Source organism: Mesoplodon densirostris, chromosome 18 (genome assembly GCF_025265405.1).
Source record: "Mesoplodon densirostris isolate mMesDen1 chromosome 18, mMesDen1 primary haplotype, whole genome shotgun sequence".
NCBI classification, from domain to species: Eukaryota; Metazoa; Chordata; class Mammalia; order Artiodactyla; family Ziphiidae; genus Mesoplodon; species Mesoplodon densirostris.
Genome location: NC_082678.1, coordinates 57,011,927 through 57,031,099, shown reverse-complemented (window position 1 = coordinate 57,031,099; position 19,173 = coordinate 57,011,927).

Genomic DNA, 19,173 nt, shown 5'->3' with positions numbered 1-19,173 from the left:
CGGCCCAGCATGGGGGATCAGAGCCCCTGCCCGGTGGGCTAGTGCCCACAACGGTGCTGGATTAGCGGCTGAGTGATACAATGGGCACATATGGTCCCGAGTGCCGGGTGCAGCCCAGGGCCCCTTACTCAGCGCCACTAGGATTAGACCTAATGAAGTGGAAGGAGTTAACAGGCCCAGGAGGCCTGCTCAGACCCTGCGCTGTGGCCGCCTTTCACCACGGAGGTGTAATCCGCTTTGAAATCAAAGGTGGTACAAAGTATGAATTTAAATTCGGTATTTACAGCTCCGGTGAGATGAAGTATTCTGGAAAGGTCTCTTCTTCTTTAAGGGGTCCAGGGGTGGGGAGAGAGGAGGAGAGAGAAGCCATATGCTCTCAGAGGAGGCCCAGGATGGCCTAGTCTTGGCCAACGTGCCCCCAGGCCTTGGGCCAGAGGAGGGAACAGCGGGGGGCCTTGGGGGCAGCTGGAAAGGAGGAGGCGGGGCGGTACAATCGGTCTCCCACCCTCAGTTCAGAGGGTCTACCCAGTGCAGGGCTCCCCTGATCCCAGAGAGTCCTCAGAAGAGCGAGAGCAGAGTTCCCGCCAAAGGAGGGCTTGGCCCCGTTAGTTTCCCTGTTGGATTAAAAAATTTCTTTCAATTATGGTAAAATATACACAACATAAAATTTGCCATTTTAACCATTTTCTAAGTGCACAGTTCAGTGGCATTAGTTACATTCACAACGTTGTGCAACCATCACCACTATTTCCAAAACTTTTTCATTGTCCCAAACAGAAACTCTGTACCCATGAAGCAGTGACCTCCTGGTTCCCACTCCATGCAGCCCCTGGTAACCTCCAATCTACTTTCTCTCTCTCTGACTTTTCCTATTCTAGAGATTTCATATGTGGAATCATACAAGACAATACATACATACAATAGTTATCCTTTTGTGTCTGGTTTCTTTCACGTAGCATAACATCTTCAAGGTTCATCCATGTTGTAGGATGTAGCATAACTTCATTCCTTTTTGTAGCTGAATAATAGTCCATTGTATGTCCACAACAAATTTTATTTATCCATTTATCTCTTTTTTAAAATTAATTAATTTATATTTTGGCTCCGTTGGGTCTTCGTTGCTGCGTGCACGCTTTCCCTAGCTGTGGCAAGCAGGGGCTACTCTTCGTTGCGGTGCGCGGGCTTCTTGTTATGGTGGCTTCTCTTTGCTGTGGGACACGGGCTGTAGGCATGCAGGCTTCAGTAGCTGTGGCGCACGGGTTTCAGTAGTTGTGGCCCGCAGGCTCAGTAGTTGTGGTGTATGGGCTTAGCTGCTCTGCGGCATGTGGGATCCTCCCGGACCAGGCATCAAACCCGTGTCCCCTGCATTGGCAGGCGGATTCTTTTTTTTTTTTTTTTTTTTTTTTTTTTTTGCGGTACGCGGGCCTCTCACTGTTGTGGCCTCCCCCGTTGCGGAGCACAGGCTCCGGATGCGCAGGCCCAGCGGCCATGGCTCACGGGCCCGGCCGCTCCGCGGCATATGGGATCCTCCCAGACCGGGGCACGAACCCGTATCCCCTGCATCGGCAGGCGGACTCTTAACCACTGCGCCACCAGGGAGGCCCAGCAGGCGGATTCTTAACCACTACGCCACCAGGGAAGTCCTATCCATTTATCTGTTGATGGACACGAGTTATTTCCACCTTTTTTTTTTTTTTTTTTTTTTTTTTTGCGGTATGCAGGCCTCTCACTGTTGTGGCCTCTCCCGTTGCGGAGCACAGGCTCCGGATGCACAGGCCCAGCGGCCATGGCTCACGGGCCCAGCCGCTCCGCGGCATATGGGATCCTCCCAGACCGGGGCACGAACCGGTATCCCCTACATCGGCAGGCGGACTCTCAACCACTGCGCCACCAGGGAGGCCCATTTCCACCTTTTTGGCTGTTGTGAATAGTGCTGCTATGAACACTGGCATATTAGTGTCTGTTTGCGGCCCTATTTTCAGTTCTTTTTTGGATATACACCAAGGCGTGGAATTGCTGGGTCATATGGTAATATTATATTTAATGTTTGAGGACCCTCCAAACTGTTTTCCATAACAGCTACACCATTTTACACTCCCACCAGCAATGCACGAGGGTTCTAATTTCTCTACATCTCACCACCATTTGTTTTCTGTGTTTGGTTTTTCGTTTGTTTGTTTTGTCACAGCCATCTTAGAAGAGTGAAATTGTATCTCCATTTCCCTAATGACTAATGATGTTGAGCATCTTTTCATGTGCTTATTTTCCATTTGCATATCTTCTTTGGAATCTGGTCCCATTTTATAGAGAAGGAAGCTGAGGCTTTAATGTGTGGTGTGGCATTCTGAGCCCATTTTTGTTTGGCCCCAGGCTCTCCACCCTCATATCCCCAGCAGCCACAAGGTACTCCCATGTTCCCCAGACACCTCTGGGACTCTGCTGAACTCTGGGCCGGGTAGAGGGGAAAGAAGAGGCATCCATTGTGCGCCAGCTCTGGGCTGGACTCCTTCCCTCTGGCCTCAGTCCCCTTCCCTCATGTCCATCCATGATACCTTCCTGCTTGTTCTTCCAACACAGACAGCACCTCCTCCAGGGAGGACTTGGCACCCTCCTCTGGGCTCCCAGAAAGCTCTGTCCTGTCACAACACTGAGCTCCTCACGGCAGAAGGTAAGTTATGGTTTAGGCCCATGTTCAGGGGTTTTCTCTAAGAGCAGAAGCCATGCCTCTCCCATGGGTGCTCAGCTTGGAGCCCTGGAGCCAATGGGGGCTCCATGTGCTTTATTTTCTCCTCCTGCACCTCATCTCAACAAACACTTGTTTGGGAGAGGGATAGGGAATGGGAGAACATCCACACTTTCCAAAATTTATTGAGCACTTACTACATGCCAGGCCATGCTGAGCCCTTACATCATTTGTCTCAGCTTTAGGACAACCTCACGAGGTGTAGGTGTTCTTATTACCTCCTTCTTCAGAAAAATTCACCCCCTCACAGGTGGGCACAAGGGGGCCTGGTTCCTGTTGTTCTTGCCTCTTTGATGACCACCCTTCAGCCCTCCCAAGGCTTCCCCTCTCCGGCACAGTCCTTCTGGCTCTTGTATCATTTCATCCCATATCTGTCACATCCCAGATTTGAATCAACAGGCCTGGTGACAAGAAAATGATGTCTGACCCCTTCCCCAAGTGTAGGCCTTAGTGCATCCTAAACTCATCCGTAAGCATTAGTGAGCCCTCTATCTGCTACATAGGGTTGGGGTTATTCTCCCTCTGTTACAGATGAGGAAACTGAGGCTCAGAGAAATTAAGCAGCTTGTCTGATATCACAAGACAGTGGAGATGGAGGCCAGCCTCAGTTTCAGATCTTTTGCTCAAATCCAGAGCTCTTTTCTCTAATCAGTTTGCCTCTTTAGATCCAAAAGCTTGTCTCATCAACCTCTAACAGACATTTTATTTTATTTTATTATTTTTTTTAAAATAATTATTTATTTTATTTATTTATTTTTGGCTGTGTTGGGTCTTTGTTGCTGCCTGCAGGCTTTCTCTAGTTGCGGCGAGCGGGGGCTACTCTTCCTTGTGGTGTGCAGGCCTCTCTTTGCGGTGGCTTCTCTTGTTGCAGAGCACAGGCTCTAGGCGCGCGGGCTTCAGTAGTTGTGGCACACAGGCTCAGTAGTTGTGGCACACGGGCTTAGTTGTTGCTCTGCGGCATGTGGGATCTTCCTGGACCAGGGCTTGAACCCGTGTCCCCTGCATTGGCAGGCGGATTCTTAACCACTGCGCCACCAGGGAAGCCCTAACAGACATTTTAAAACACAACCCCAGCCTTAGGTTTACTTGCCTCCAGCCCTTAATGTTCTCATCCCCAAAATGGGACTCATAAACCCTACCTCTCACAGCTGCTGGTGGAGGTTATAGTGAATGAAGAGTATCCAGCACAGTGGCTGGCACATAGTAGGTTCTCCATCGTTTCTTTCCCTGCACTCTTTGGGCACATACCCCCCGCCCCCCGTTTCCTTGAGGGTCTGCTGCAGTGGGAAATGAGAATTTCTGGGCTGGGGGGTAGTTGACCGCGTTTGAAGTGACAGTGACAGATGGGTGTGGTGGCTCTCCCAGGCACCCCGCCAGCCCTGCGGTGCGTGTCCGCCAGTCCCCGGACATTTTCTTCCTCCTCCTGGCCACGATGAGGTGTCATTTGCCGCCTGTCCCTTCTCGTCATCGATTTCCAAGTCGTTAATTAACGGGGCTTGTCAGCTGGGAAGATGAATTCTGTCCTCAGCTCTCGGGGCCTTTTGTTTTGGGATTGTAAATGTTATAGATCTCCCATGATGGAAGGCCATGGGGTCAGGGGGCGCCGGGCTGCCCAGTGGAGGTGGCAGGCAGGGAGAGGAGCCTGTGGGCTGGGCTGGGCCCCGCTGGCCTGGGACAGGCCCCCAGGGGCTCCTCACAGCGGCTTCTCTGGCTTGGCTACCTGGGATTGGGGTGGGAGGGATAGGGGAGTTTTTCTGTCATCCTGGGAGAAACTGCCTTGTGCCAGATTGTGTAGATTCAGTCGTGCCCAGGATGGGGACTGGCTGGAGTGGGATACAGACCCTGCTCAGTCTGATGGGGGAGACGCAGTTCCTAGCCGGGGAGAACCCCCAGTCAGTTGTGGGAGACATAGCTCTGCCTTGGGGCCCCCAATCTGATGGAGAAACACAGATCCTACACTGGGGGAGTTAAGGCCTTGAAAAAATTATTTTGCTGGCAAAAAAACGACGCAGAGCTTGGTTCAGCTGGGTTTGGATCCTGTTTCCGGGTATCTGAGCAAACCACTCCCTGGGCGGGCAGGGCCATGGGAGGTCTCAGGGCGGATCAGTGGTTTCACCAACAGCTGAGCTGAATTCCAGGCGGGCAAAACTGGTGCCTAAGCACTCGGGCTGATATAAAAATAAAAATGACGCCCTTGGTTTTTGATGATCTGAGCCATGGGATGTGTGTTTGTGAACTGGTGACCAACAGCATGGAGCAGCCCCATACATGTGGGAGACCCGGCTTCTCTTCCGCTAAGGATGGGGTGGGGCGGGGAAGGGAAGGCGCTTCATTTCCTGGGTGGTGGGGACTGCTGGGCCCTGAGCCTTGCCAGGACCGGCTGAATGCAGACGAGAGCTCAGGGTAGGCCCTCGGGAGACCAGTTTGAGCAACAAGATTGCTTCTGTCCTGCTGTGTGATTTGGGGGGATTTTCTTCCTGTCTCTGGACCTCGGTTTCCCACGAGAGGAGGAGAGCAGAGGTGGCCCCCACTCTGATGCTCGGGGTGGTGGGTGCAGCCCAGGCTTCCTAGTCAGACCCCTGGGGTGTGAACCTGGCCGTGATCTCTTATCTCGGCCAAGCAGCTCCACCCCTTTGAGCTTCATTTCCTACCTGTAAGTTGGGGTTAATTGTAGCATATGCTTCTTAGGGTTGTTGTGATGATTAAAATAGCTGTTATGGAGCTTCCCTGGTGGCGCAGTGGTTGAGAAGCTGCCTGCTAATGCAGGGGACACGGGTTCGAGCCCTGGTCTGGGAGGATCCCACATGCCGCGGAACAACTAGGCCTGTGAGCCACAGCTACTGAGCCTGCGCATCTGGAGCCTGTGCTCCGCAACGGGAGAGGCCGCGACAGTGAGAGGCCCGCGCACCACGATGAAGAGTGGCCCCACTTGCCGCAGCTAGAGAAAGACCTCACACAGAAACGAAGACCCAACACAGCCAAAAATTTAAAAATAATAATAATTAAAAAAAAATAGCTGTTATGGGTAAAGTGCTTGGGACAGTACTCGGCTCAGTAAATGTGACTCCATCACTGTCATCTATGAGTTTGTACCACAAACGGGGGCTGAGCGCTGCCCACGGCCCAGCAGCCAGATTGACTGCTTTCAGCCCATTAAGCATTTATGGAAACCGCCGTGGCTGTCCCCGACCTCGGTCATTTCTTCACCCACTCTTCTTTCTGCTCCCTGGGGCCCTGATGCAGGGGGACTGCTCCAGTGTCTGCCTGCTGCTGGGCGTGCACAGAGGAGACACACAAACCCGGACGTCTCAGAAGCCCCCCGGCTCCCGGGGTCCTGCTAGAGCTGCAGGAAATGCAGCCTGGTCCGGGCAGCCCTGCCTGGGTTGGGGGGAGGGGCTGCCATAAGAAGCCCCAGAAGGTGGCTTCAGTGTCTGGGTGACTTTGAGAGTAACGGGCCTCCAAGAGCCTGTGCCCTCAGGCTGAGGTGAGACAGGACCCTTGGCCTCAGTGGCAGCCCCAGGGGTGAGGGGGACACCTAAGCAGCAGCTGGCCACCCTCGGCCCTCCTCCAGAATCAGGGAGTTGGGGGCACAGCATAACACGACTTGTGGGCATGGGGGTCTCTGGGGAAGCCAGCTCAGGGAGTGCTATCCCAGAATATAGACTCCAGGGTGGGAGGCAGTGAGGGTGCCCCTCAGGCTCCCCACCCCACCTGTCCCAGGCCCCCATTACATAGATGGAGGAACTGATGCCCAGAAAGTGCCGCTTACCCAAGGGAACATCGGCGCTATTTGCAGGGCAGGGACTAGAATCCAGACATCTGGTCACCGTCCAGTGCTCTTTCCTCATCACCACCTGGTGGGGTGAGGCCCAGGGCAGAAAAGGAGCCTGAGAGCCCCTACCCCATTCCCTCCAGACTCCCCAAAGCTTCCTTTCTGTGCAGTCTGGGCCCTGGCTTTGAGTGAATAAGTGAATAAATGAAAAATAATGAAAATGCTGTGGTTTTCTCCTCAGCTCTAGGGGGGCCCTGGCTAGAGCCCTCCCCATTTCAGAGTGACCCCCCAATAGTCCCATTGGACAGATGGAAAACTAGAGGTGAGGGAGAGTGGCTGTGAAATGAACCTCTTTGGGAGCTGATGCTTCCTGGCTTCCCAAGGAGCCTGGGGTGGGGTGGAATGCCAGCTGGGAGACAGAAGAGCCATGTCCTAGGGGGAGGTGTTGGTGGATGCCTGGGGTCCCTGCTCCAGGCCTGGGGTGAGGACATCCCCTCTGCCAGGGCTGCAGGTACCCACTTCCAGCCTGCAGAGGCAGCTTCTGCTTCTCTCCGTCTGTAAATCACACGCTAAGGGGCTGGAATCTGGGAGGAGGAGCCGGGCAGGATGCTGTTGGGGAAGTTTACAGCGGTGATTTCCTCCTCCACGTTGGGAGCTGAGAGGACTGCAGTAACTCTGCTGTGGCTCCTTGTATCACCCGCGCCTCTAGCCTGACGCTCCATTTACCGCACAGGGGCAGGGGCAAGGCTACTGCAGGGAGGCTGGAGGGTAGACTTCAGGCAGAACTTCCCAGGCACCAGGAGGGTCGCAATGGGTGAGTGATGGAGGTGGCAGTGCACAGAGGCTGGGGGATGGATGGGATGGCCTAGGGGGTACCACTCGTCCACTCGACAAATATCTAATGGGGGCCAGTTTGTGCCAGGCTCTGTCTGTACCAGGTGCTGTTAAGCATGACGCATGTGAGCTGAACCCACTGGAGCTCAGGGGCGAGATGGGCTTTAATGAGATAAGCCCACACACACATCCCCGTGGGATGGTGAGCCTGCTTGCAGATTCCTTACGGCCTGAGGGAGTCTGAAGGAATCACTGCCCTCCAGTGTCTGGGCTGGGTCTGAGGCCTGGGAGTTGCCTTCTCTGCCCACACTGACCTCCAATCAAGGTCTTAATTACAGCTGCCTGCCCTGTGCCGGCCTGGTGGTGACATCTTCATGCAGCCCCGGGGCCATCAAGTTTGCTGGTCCTTCCTCCCGGTCTCTCCCAGACTAGTCCCAGGGACCTCAGCTTTCTGTGGAGTCGGGCCCGGGCTGGGCCGGGCTGGGCGGTGGGGATAGCCCTGCCCATCTCCCTCCCATTCCCACATCTCAAAATGCCCCGAGTTCCAGGACAAGGAGTCAGTTAAGGAAGTGACACTTCTTGAGCAGTGGAGGTGAGAGTGGAAGGGAAGAGGGCCAGGGTCATGTCCAAGGCCCTCAGAGAATAATTTAAGATGCTTAACAAAGATCCCGGAGCCAGAGGCAGCCTGGCGAGGAGGAAAGAGCACCGTAGGCATCAGAAAACCTGATTCTTGGCTCGGTGACCTTTCTGAATGTAACCTTGGGCAACTCACTGAGCCTCCATTGCTCATCTGTAAAATGGGGTTAAACACACCCAACACTGCCATGAGAAGTAAATAGGAAAACACTTTGTAAATTGAAAGGGGGTACACGTGCAGATTAATAATAACAAACATTATCAAGCACCTATGCTAAGCCAGGCATTAACTCAATCCTCACAGTAACCCGGGGGGGACAGACATTATTATAACATTTTATAGGCAAAGAAACCTTCGTTCAGAGAAGTTAAGCCATTTGCCGGTCTCACAACGAGTGCTGGCAGAGGGGGTATTTGGGCTCAGACCTTTGCTTTCAAAGTCTTAAATTTCCACCCAGCGTCTGAGCTGGGTGGGGCACAGCTGGCCCCGACCTCACCCCGAGCTGTGCCAGCCACGGAATATAAGAACTAGAACAGGGCTTCCCTGGTGGCGCAGTGGGTGAGAGTCCGCCTGCCGAGGCAGGGGACGCGGGTTCGTGCCCCGGTCCGGGAGGATCCCACATGCCGCGGAGCGGCTGGGCCCGTGAGCCACGGCCGCTGAGCCTGTGTGTCCGGAGCCTGTGCTCCGCAACGGGAGAGGCCACAACAGTGAGAGGCCTGCGTACCACAAAAAAATAAAAAATAAAAAGAACTAGAGCACTTTTTTCAAAAGTAATCTACCTACTTTTACTAGGTAATGCACGCCCAGAGTACCAAATTCAAAAGGACAAATGGGTGAGAATAGGGAGTAAATCTTCCACCTACCCCTGCACCCGACCTCCCAGGTCCCCTCCTTGGAGGCAACCATTATTGCTTGTTTTATCGTGTAGCCTTCCAGAGAGAGCGTAGCTATGCATATTAGGCATATGTATATTTATGTACATATTTTTATATATTTACATAGATCATTTAAATTTTTTATAAAAAGAGGCACACACTGGATGCACCTTATTTCTAGGAAGCACTTTCTGGGGTCAGAGGTGAGCTCCCCATTACAGGAGATGTTCAGGCAGAAGCTGGGTGATTGATGGGGTGTTGCAGACGGGAGCCCAACATTGCGTAGGGCTGGTCTGTGCTTCTATCGGAATCTTCTCTGTCCCCACATTCCGCAGAGGTGGAAGGGACGTGATCCGTCGTACAGCGAGCCTGTAGAAAAGCTGGAGAAGACCAGGTGGGTGAAAATGACACAGAGGCTGAGCCCGTGGGAAGACGCCCAGTAGTGCTTGGGTCCAAGATGGGGGCAGGCGGGGGAGGCCCAGGACATCCCAGGAGAGGGTCCACCGTGCCTTGGGGTTGATGTACAGCGTGTGTACTCCCGCAGCCCTTGCGTTTGTTTGTAAAGGCTCAGGCAGGAATCTGCCCTCGTGATCCTGAGGCCTCAGGTTTCAGGGCTCAGAGCCGGCCCTCGGGACAGAGTGGGGGCAACTGGCGTCTGACCCCCTAAACCCGGTGTCTCCACTGATCACCAGGCCAGATAAGGGGCAGGTCACCCGCTGACCTTAGGCCTTGGAGTCCTTGGTGGGGAGGGGGGGTAGTGCTACAGTTAGAGGGTCCTGTTCTCAGGAAACCCCCAAAGAACTTCTTGGCCACTGTTTCCCAGACGTCACTCATCTGCATTCTGCTTTCACACTGCTGGCCGTGTCCGAGTTCCCTGGTGTCTTTAAGCTGAAAGTGCACATATTTAAGCCCTCGGCTTGATCGATTTTTGCATGTGCTTCCCCCCATCACAGTGTGGACCATCTCCAGCTCCCAGAAGGCTCCCTCCCTCTCGCCCTCTCCCAGTTGGTACCCTACTCTCCAAAAGTAACCATAGAGTAGTTTTGTCTGTTTTTGAACTTCATATAAGTGGGCTCATCTGCTAGGCCCTTTGCTTTGCCTTGCTTGCTTCACTCAGCATCTTTTCTGGGAGCTCCATTTGCCGTGTTGGGTGAGGCCATAGGTTGCCCTTTTCACACACTGTATAGTATTTTATTCTATTCATACACCGGAGTTTACTTATCTAATATCCTGTTGGTAGACATTTGAGTTTTTTTCTGGGACTATTAAAAACATACTGCTGTGCACGGTCTTAACATGCCATTTGGTGGATACATGGACACATTTCTGTTGTGCGGACCTCTGGCTGGGGTGGTGGGGGAAGATACTGGGTCATGGGGTTTCACCCTCTAGTTCTGTTTATATACAGTATTGTTAATGGACCCACATTTGTATAAAATTTGACAGTGTACATACAGAGAAGTACACAACGTATATGGGAATTTCTAGATGAATTTTTCATGAAGGAAGGACACATACACCTGTGTAACCAGCACCCAGAATGAGAAAACGTAACCAGAACCCCAGAGAGTGCCACAGACCCCCTTGCAGTCTCAACACCCCTGCTCTCCTGACTCCTAACACCAAGGATCATTTTGATTTTTAAAACTTTATAAAAATGGAATCACAGGGGATAGACCCTTCGGTATCTGGCTTCTTGCGTTCAACATTATGTCTATGAGATTCGTTCACATTGCGTGTAACAGTAGTTCGCTCTTTTCATTGCTGTATAGTATTCCATTGTATGAATATCCTACGATTACTTTATCCACTCTTCTATTGGTGGACATTCAGATATTACCAATAGTCCTACTCTGAAGAGTCTTGGACAGGCTGGGATATACACTTCTCTGTTTCTAGAAGTAGAATTGCCTAATGGACAAACCTCTTAAATACATTCACTGATTTTTAAATTAACAGACTTTATATTTGAGAGAACTTTTAAGTTTTCAGAAAAGTTGAGCAGAAAGTACAGAGATTTCCCATATAACCCCACTCCCTCTGCCCACAGTTTTCCCTATTATTAACATCTTGCATTGCTGTGGTACATGTTACAATTAATAAACAAACACTGATATGCTATTATTAACAGAAGTCCACAGTTTATATTAGGGTTCACTCTTTGTGTTGTACAGTTCTATGGGTTCTGACAAATGCATAATTTCATGTGTTTGTCTTTTAAATATCACACAGAATAGTTTCACAGCCTTGAAAATTCTCTGTGCTCCATCTATTTATCCCTCCCTCCCCTCAACCACGGATCTTTTTACTGTCTCTATAGTTTTGCCTTTTCCAAAATTTCATAGAGGGACTTCCCTGGCAGTCCAGTGGTTAAGATGTTGCCTTCCAGTGTAAGGGGTGAGGGTTTGATCCCTGGTCAGGGAGCTAAGATCCCACATGCCTCACAGCCAAAAAACCAAAACATAAAAAAACAGAAACAATATTGTAACAAATTCAATAAAGACTTTAAAAAATGGTCCACATCAAAAAACTCTTTAAAAAAATATGTCATGGAGTTGGAATCATGCAGTATGTAGCCCTTTAGATTGGCTTCTTTCACTTAGTAATATGCATTTAAGTTTGCTCCATGTCTTTTCATGGCTTGATAGTTCATTTCTTTTTAATACTGAATAATATTCTATTGTATGGACGTACCACAGTTTGTTTACCCAGTCACCTTTTGAAAGGCATCTGCTTCCAAGTTTGGGCAATTTTATCGGTCAAGATGCTATAAACATTCATGCACAGTTTTTTGTGCGGACCTAAGTTTCCAACTCATTTGGGTTAACACCAAGGAGTATGATTGCTAGGTCGTATGGTAAGAATATGTTGAGTTTTGTGAGAAACTTCCAACTGTATTCCAAAGTGACTATCCCATTTTTCATTCCCACCAGCAATGAATGAGACTTCCTGTTGCTCCACATTTAGTGTTATTGGTATCTTGGATGTCAGCCTTTCTAATAGGTAGTTAATGGCATTTCATTGTTATTTTAACTTACAATCCCCTAATAACATATGATGTGGAACATCTTTCACATGCTTATTTGCCATCTGTATATCTTCTCTAGTGAGATGACCGTTCACCTCTTTGGCCCACTTTTGGAGTTGTTTGTTTTCTTACTGTTGAGTTTTAGACGTCTGTGTATATCTTGGTTACAAGTCTTTTATCAAATATGTGTTTTGCAAATATTTTCTCCCAGTTTGTGGCTTGTCTTTTCACTTTCTTAAAATACATTCATTTAAAAAATGAAACTTCCTATCACAGCCATAATGGGGAAACCAGAACCGTTTGCCATGAAAGAAGGTAACCATAAAAAAATAAAAGAGAAAATCCCATGGTATTCCATTCTAGCGAGTCCTGTCACCTGCTCCAGAGCTCTGAGCCTGAGGCTTAATCTCTCCTGTTAAAAAGGGAACAAACACGTGGTAGAGAAGTGCAAGCTGTACTGGCACCAAACCAAGACCTTCTCCTGGTCAAAATCAGAAAGTTTGAAAAATAATGGAAGGAGTAACCTTTTCCTCTGTGTACCAGATGTTATTTGATGCTGGCCAAGGTATCTCCTAAATAATCTTTGGGAATCACTGATACAGTCTACCCCTTGGCCCCTGCCTCTAAAGTCCTTTGATCTTTCACCCTGTGTGTGCACACTTCCAGTGAACAGGAAATCCCTCCCTTCTAAGACAACCCATCTCTCCAGAGGCGGCTGTAGCAGGAGGCTCTTTATTGTATCGAGCTAAAATCTCCCTGTAACTTCCCCCATCGGTCTTCTCTCTCCACCTCAGGGACCCCAGGATCAAAGCCATTCATTTCTCAGAGCCTCCGTTTCTTCATATAAAAATTGGGGGGCATAATACTCACTTACCAGGGAGTTTTAATGATGAAATGAGATACTGTATGTCACGTGCTCAGCCCCAGGCCTGGTGCCCAGGGAGGTGGGAAGAAAGGAGCCTTTCTGTTGATTCTACTGCGGATTCCTCCATAGGAGGAGGTGGGGAGGGGTTGGTACAGTTTTATCTGAGGAGGCAGGCAGTGGGGGGCGGGATGGGGTGTCTCAGCACTAGTGACAGGGACCAGGATCTGAAAGTCTGAGGAGTCCTGCCATTGAATGACTGGGTCTGTGTCCTAATAGAACCTCAGGGATAATCTGGCCCAACTTCATTCCACAGTTGAAGAATCTGGAGATTAGAGAGGCTGAGAGATGTGTCCAAAGCCGCACGATGAGGGGCAGGGCAGAAGCCTGTGGGGACAGACGTGAGCTTCTTAGTGCTGGAAGTGGACTTGGAGTCCTGAGCCTTCCATATGAACTATGCAGTTTTGTGGATAACTTGCTGTGTAACCTTGGGCAAGTGACTTTCCATCTCTGGGCCTCAGTTTCCTCACTTATAAAATGAGGTACTGACCTAAATGAATTTTGAGGTTCCTTCTGGCTCTAAAATTCTTATCCAAGATACAGTGCATTTCAGGTGAGGAAAACGGTACAAGAAAAGATTGGGGAGCTAACTGAATCGGACATTCGGGGAGATGAGAACCCAGAGCCTTTTAAATGTACAGGAAAGCACTTAGCATGGCGTCTAACTCAATAAATTCTTCTCCCTTTCTCTGAGCAAAATTTTCCATTTCCACATCTCTACTTTCTCCATTAAATAGAGGATAATGTTATTGAACCAAACTCCATACTCCTCTTCTTCCAAAGCAGTGAAGGTGTGGCTTGGCACGTGGTTGACCAGCTAGGGGCCAAATTCCCCCACCCCCTTGCAGCTTGGTGTGATCAAGTGACAACTTCCCCACTAATGGAATGGGAGCTGAAGCGATGTGTTGCTACTTCTAGGCCTGGCCCTTAAAACACTACTCATGTGCTCTCCCCATGTCTCTCCTTCCTGGAGACATTACATGGACATGCCTGTGACCCAGCATGACCATGCAGACAAGGGCAGCACCAAGGGCTGTTGGAGAGAAACTTGAGGAAGCAGCAGGTTCTTGTCTGTGTGGAGCAGCGCAGCCCTCCTGCCTACCCTGTTACATGAGAGCAGTGGACTCTTTGTTACAGCAGCTCAGCCTTTTGCCAGGACCAACACGATGTCTCTGGGTGACTGAGGGCAAAGAGGACATCAGGTGGCTCCTCAGTGCTGAGTTCTGAGGGTTTCTGAGGGCCAGCTCACTGCTCTGTCCTGGGGAGCTCAGTCCTTTGGCCCCTCTCCCACGGTGATGGCTATAAGTCCGTTAAAATGAATGGAAGATTCCTATTTAAAAAAGGAAAGAGAAAGCAAAAGAGGTAGTTCCCTTGTTGCCTAATGGTTAGGATTCTGGGCTTTCACTGCCATGGTCCGGGTTCAATCCTTGGTTGCGAACTGAGACCCTGCAAGCCTTGGTGTGGCGAAAGAAGAAAAGAAAGAAAGAAAGAAAGAGGGAGAGAGAGAGAGAGAGAGAGAGAGAGGGAGGAAGGAAGGAAGGAAGGGAAAGAAAAAGAAGAAAGAAAGGGAGAAAGGGATAGAGAGAGAGAGAGAAAGAAAGAGAGGAAGAGGGAAGGGAGGGGGGGAGAGTAGGAGAAGGGAAGTCAACCATGAAGCCAAAGAAAGAATCCTAGGGTCACAGAGGTGTAAGAGGTCTTAGAGATGGTCTCCTCCACCTGCAGCCCTCTCAGCCACCATGGCTTCCCCCTTTTACAGAGTCTCCCTTTTGACTATCTGGGAGGTATAGTCTTAGCTAAACCAAAATATTTGAGAGTTGGTGGGAAGCGGGACCAAGCGGGCGAGGGCACGCGTGTTGCTGTCCGTGGTCCTGAAATGCCTCATACCCGTACAAGTCTCGTACAATTATTTCTTCCATCCTGGGACATGGATGATTCCGGTTCATTCTCTTCTAGGACTTCTGAACCAAGGAAGAGAAGAGGGAGATCATGGGGCAGAAAGGAGGTCACTGAAATAGAAGGGCTTAGGAATAGAAGCTATAGCGAGGCACAGCTGTGACAGATTGTCAGAGAGAAGCAGAGAGACTTTTGTTTTGACATTTTTTTCAAACAACTGCAGTTACCTGGAAAGAAACCAACCACTACCAACAATAGCCTAAATATAAAATGACTGAAGAAGAATAAAAAATGTATGTTTCAAGTGATGCAAAGCTGCGCACGTGTCAACATGAGTAAACTAATTCAGATGGGCATGCAGAACACAAATAGGAGGGGTGATGGGGTTGACTGTCCTTAGTCTTTGTTTTTCTGTTCTTGCCTGATGAAAACTTTGCAATTTTTACACTGTCACAGAGCAATCAAAACTGTGATTATGTTTCACAATTTTGACAGCTAGTTTCATGTACTTTAAGTAGTTCTATTCTGTTATAGACAATTTGAACAATTTGCTCTTCCCTGGAAAGTTAAGGGAGACTACACATGCCTCTACTTCCCACTAAGCCCATGTGAGAGCAAGCCGTAGAGCTGGAATTGCTCGATCCCTGCTCTAAGTGCATTGTGCATAAGAACTTATTTATCCTTCATAATGACTCAGAAAGGAAGGTGCCCTTAGAGCAGATGAGGAAACAGAGTGTCAGAGTGGTAGGTACCTGGTCTGAGGCGACCAGCTGGAAAATGGCAGGCTGAGATTTGAATCAGGTAGTTTGGCTCCATATCTTTCCTTCACAGCCCTTCCAAACCTTGGTGTCTTACTTGGCAATAGCAGAACCATACCCAGACTTCCTGATTCCCAGAGTATACCCTTTCTTCCCCACCATCTCCATGTAGGCACAACACAGAACTGAGGTCCATCTGCTGAAGGGAGATGCAGTGATAGGGGGTCCTGTAGATCAGCTATGCAATGGAGGGGCAGGGCTGATCTTGGTGGGAGACATGGGGAGGAGAAAGTAGGCTCCTGCTGAGACCTGGGTTCCAGCACCGCTTCATGCCCCAGGGAGCTCTGGCCAGGGAGGAAGATCCAATTTCCAGGCATGGTTGAAACCAGAGCTGGGCTGCCCCCTCCCACTTGCCTCCTGTGTCCCTCCCCGATGTGTGCTGATGTGGAATAGGCCGAGGACACAAGGGGAGGTATTGTTCCTGCCCCCACCTTGCATGACCCAGCTCTCAGCGGAGCGTGGAGGAGTTTGTGTAACTTTCCTGGGGGTTAAGAGCAGGTCAGCACAGGGCTGCAGCTCAGGCTACTCTCCCAGCAAAAGGAGCCTCAGGCTAAACCGGGCGGCCCGTGGGAACAGCAGCACATACCTGCTGCCCACGCCCTGAAACGAGAGGGCAGCCTGAGCTGCTGGGTGTGAAGATGCAGACCCCAAACCCCCCAGCTGCCCTCCTCCCAGCCTGGGCCTTGGGCACAGAGGCAGATCCCAGAAGCCAGGACTGACAGGGAACTGGAGACAGGCAGCCCAATGACCACCTTTGACAGGTGGGCATAATCAGGCCCGAAGAGGAAATAGGAGCTAACGTGGATTGTACACCTTACGGAGTGCCATTCATTCATTCATTCACTCATTCATTCATTTATTGAACAATCACTTGTGGAATGTTAACTGTGGACACTGAGGGGTTCATTACATTTCTCATTCAGAGGAGGAAATAGAGGCTCAGAGAAGGCAGGGATCTTTCCAAAGTCACACAGCTGGTTTGCATCACACCTACTGAGTGTCAGCCCTAGACTCTCACCCGTGTGCCATACATGCAAATGTGTATTTATATATGGTTCCTAGAAAGTCAGATGGAGGAGAAGCCTTAAGAACCTATCTGACCCATTCTCCTGTCTCCTGGCAACTATGACTGAGTCTGTTCCACTCAGCAATTTATTTGGTGTCTATTCTGGGCGAAGTACTTAATTGATTCTCTTCTTCCGGAAAGATTTCCCAGAACCAACCAACCTCCTGTATTGGGAAGTTAGTCCTAATAAGGTCTTCCCTCCTTTACTTTAAGCCCTTTTCATTTGTCCTACGTAGGATGGGAACATCAGTTGTGTTTCATGCAAAGTTCTTCCCCACGACAGGGTGAGTGAAGGCTGGAATAAGGTCATGAATATGGAAGTGCAAAGGTGTGTTCACTCCCTGGCATCTGGTGGAGAGTCAGAGCTCAACAGAGACTGTGGGGATGGATGAAAATGTACAGGAAACTCAACACTTAAGCAGTGCTTCAAAAGTTTACAGATGGAGCTTCCCTGGTGGCGCAGTGGTTGAGAGACCGCCTGCCGATGCAGGGGACACGGGTTCGTGCCCTGGTCTGGGAAGATCCCACATGCCGCGGAGCTGCTGGGCCCGTGAGCCATGGCCGCTGAGCCTGTGCGTCTGGAGCCTGTGTTCTGCAACGGGAGAGGCCACAACAGTGAGAGGCCTGCGTACTGCAAAAAAAAAAAAAAAAAGTTTACAGATGTTCATAGACACTCTCCTCTCACAAAGCAATCCTGGAAGGCAGGCAGGCAGGCAGACAGGCAATTTATCCCCATTTCAAAGATGAGAAAGTCGAGGCTCAGAGAGCATAAGTGGGTTGCTGAGAGCCACAGAGCTCCTGAGCAGCAGAGTTGGACCTGCACCCAGGCCTCTTGACTCCCAGTCCAGTGCCCCAGTCCAGTGCTCCTTCTGTGATGCCCTGTGATTCAGGTACCTGTGCGTGGTATGAGTGGGCAGGATGGTGTCGTGAAAGTGGCAGGTGTGTGTCTCTGGCATTCTTGCAGGGAGGGCAATGCTCAGTTGGGCTGGAGCCGTTTCTTCCTTTCCTGGAGTGGAGGTGGAGGAGGGGCCTCTATCCGGCCAGATGTGTTGGGAGGAAGAAGGAGTTCATGGCTTGGGTTAATGATCCCTGCAGCCCACGTCACTGGGTGGTGGGAACAGGTGGCCAAAGCCAGGCTGATCATCCAGGGAATGAGGGTGACTGAGTTAGGGGGCACCAGCTGCGGTCCACTCCTCCCACCCCCAGGGAGATGGGACATGGGGTATCTCATCCCACTATCCCCACCTTGGTTCGAACCGTCATCAGCATTCATCCTGGCCATTACAACTATCTCCTAACTGGTCCCCGGTCCCCAGCCCCTTCCAGTCCCAAGCTTCCTCCTTGCTGCTGGCAGAGCTGGGTTTATACAGGTCAAACCTGCTCACGTCACTTCTCTCCAGAGAATCCTTCAAGCCCCTCTCCCCCAAGTGCAGAGCCCAACTCCCAGGCAGGCTCTCAGCATTTGGCCCCAACTTACCCTTCTAAACTTGGGTACAGAGCTCCCTTTAGGCACCCTGTGCCCTCGCAGCAGCTCCCCCCACCTTTGTCCTTGCTCTTCTCTTTACCTGGAATGACCTCCCCCTCAGGCTCTGACATTGACCTTTCCCTCTTTTCAACTTGCAACTCGGTTTTTCTCTTGCGACATTTCCCACCTTTTTACTTGTGTTCCTGTGCATTTTATCTCCTGACCTGGACCATGAGCTCCTCAAGATATATCTCATTTAGTCCCCTCTGGCCCCGGCACAGCAGTTACTCATGGTAGGGGCTTAGTAGCCTATAGAGGGGTGGGCAGGGGGCAGCAGAGGGGAGTGCTCACCATGCAGGCTCCAGAGCCAAGCTGTGCCTGGATTCAAATCCTGCCTCTGCCACTCATTAGCTGTAGGACTTAAGCAAGCTGCTTCACACCTGTGCCTCAGTTTCCCTACTGTCAAATGGGGGTAATAGTATCTGCTTCATGGGGTTCTTTGAGGATTACATGAGGTAACAGATGTAAAACATTCAGGACAATACCTGATACATAGTTAGTGTTCAATAGATGTTAGGTATTATTAATAATTTAGTCCTATCAGTGGGCTTGACAAGATTTTCTTTTTAAAAAATAATTATTTATTTATTTATTTATTTATTTTTGGCTGCATTGGGTCTTCATTGCTGCGTGCGGGCTTTCTCTAGTTGTGGTGAGCAGGGACTACTCTTCATTGCAGGGCATGCGGTGCAGGCTTCTCATTACGGTGGCTCCTCCTGTTGCGGAGCATGGGCTTTTAGGCACGTGAGCTTCAGTAGTGTGGCATGTGGGCTCAGTTGCTGTGGCTTGCGGACTTATTTGCTCCATAGCATATGGGATCTTCCCAGACCAGGGCTTGACCCCGTGTCCCCTGCATTGGCAGGCAGATTCTAACCCCTGTGCCACCAAGGAAGTCCCAAGATTTTATTTTCAAATGAGAATTTCAAATGGAGAGTAAAAATTCCAATTTATTGAGCACCCACTATGTGCCAGTCAGGGTGCTAAGATTTCTACATGCTTTTCTTCATCTAGTCCTGGCAAGGATGCTGGGAGGTAGGCAGTGCTCCCATTTTTCATATGA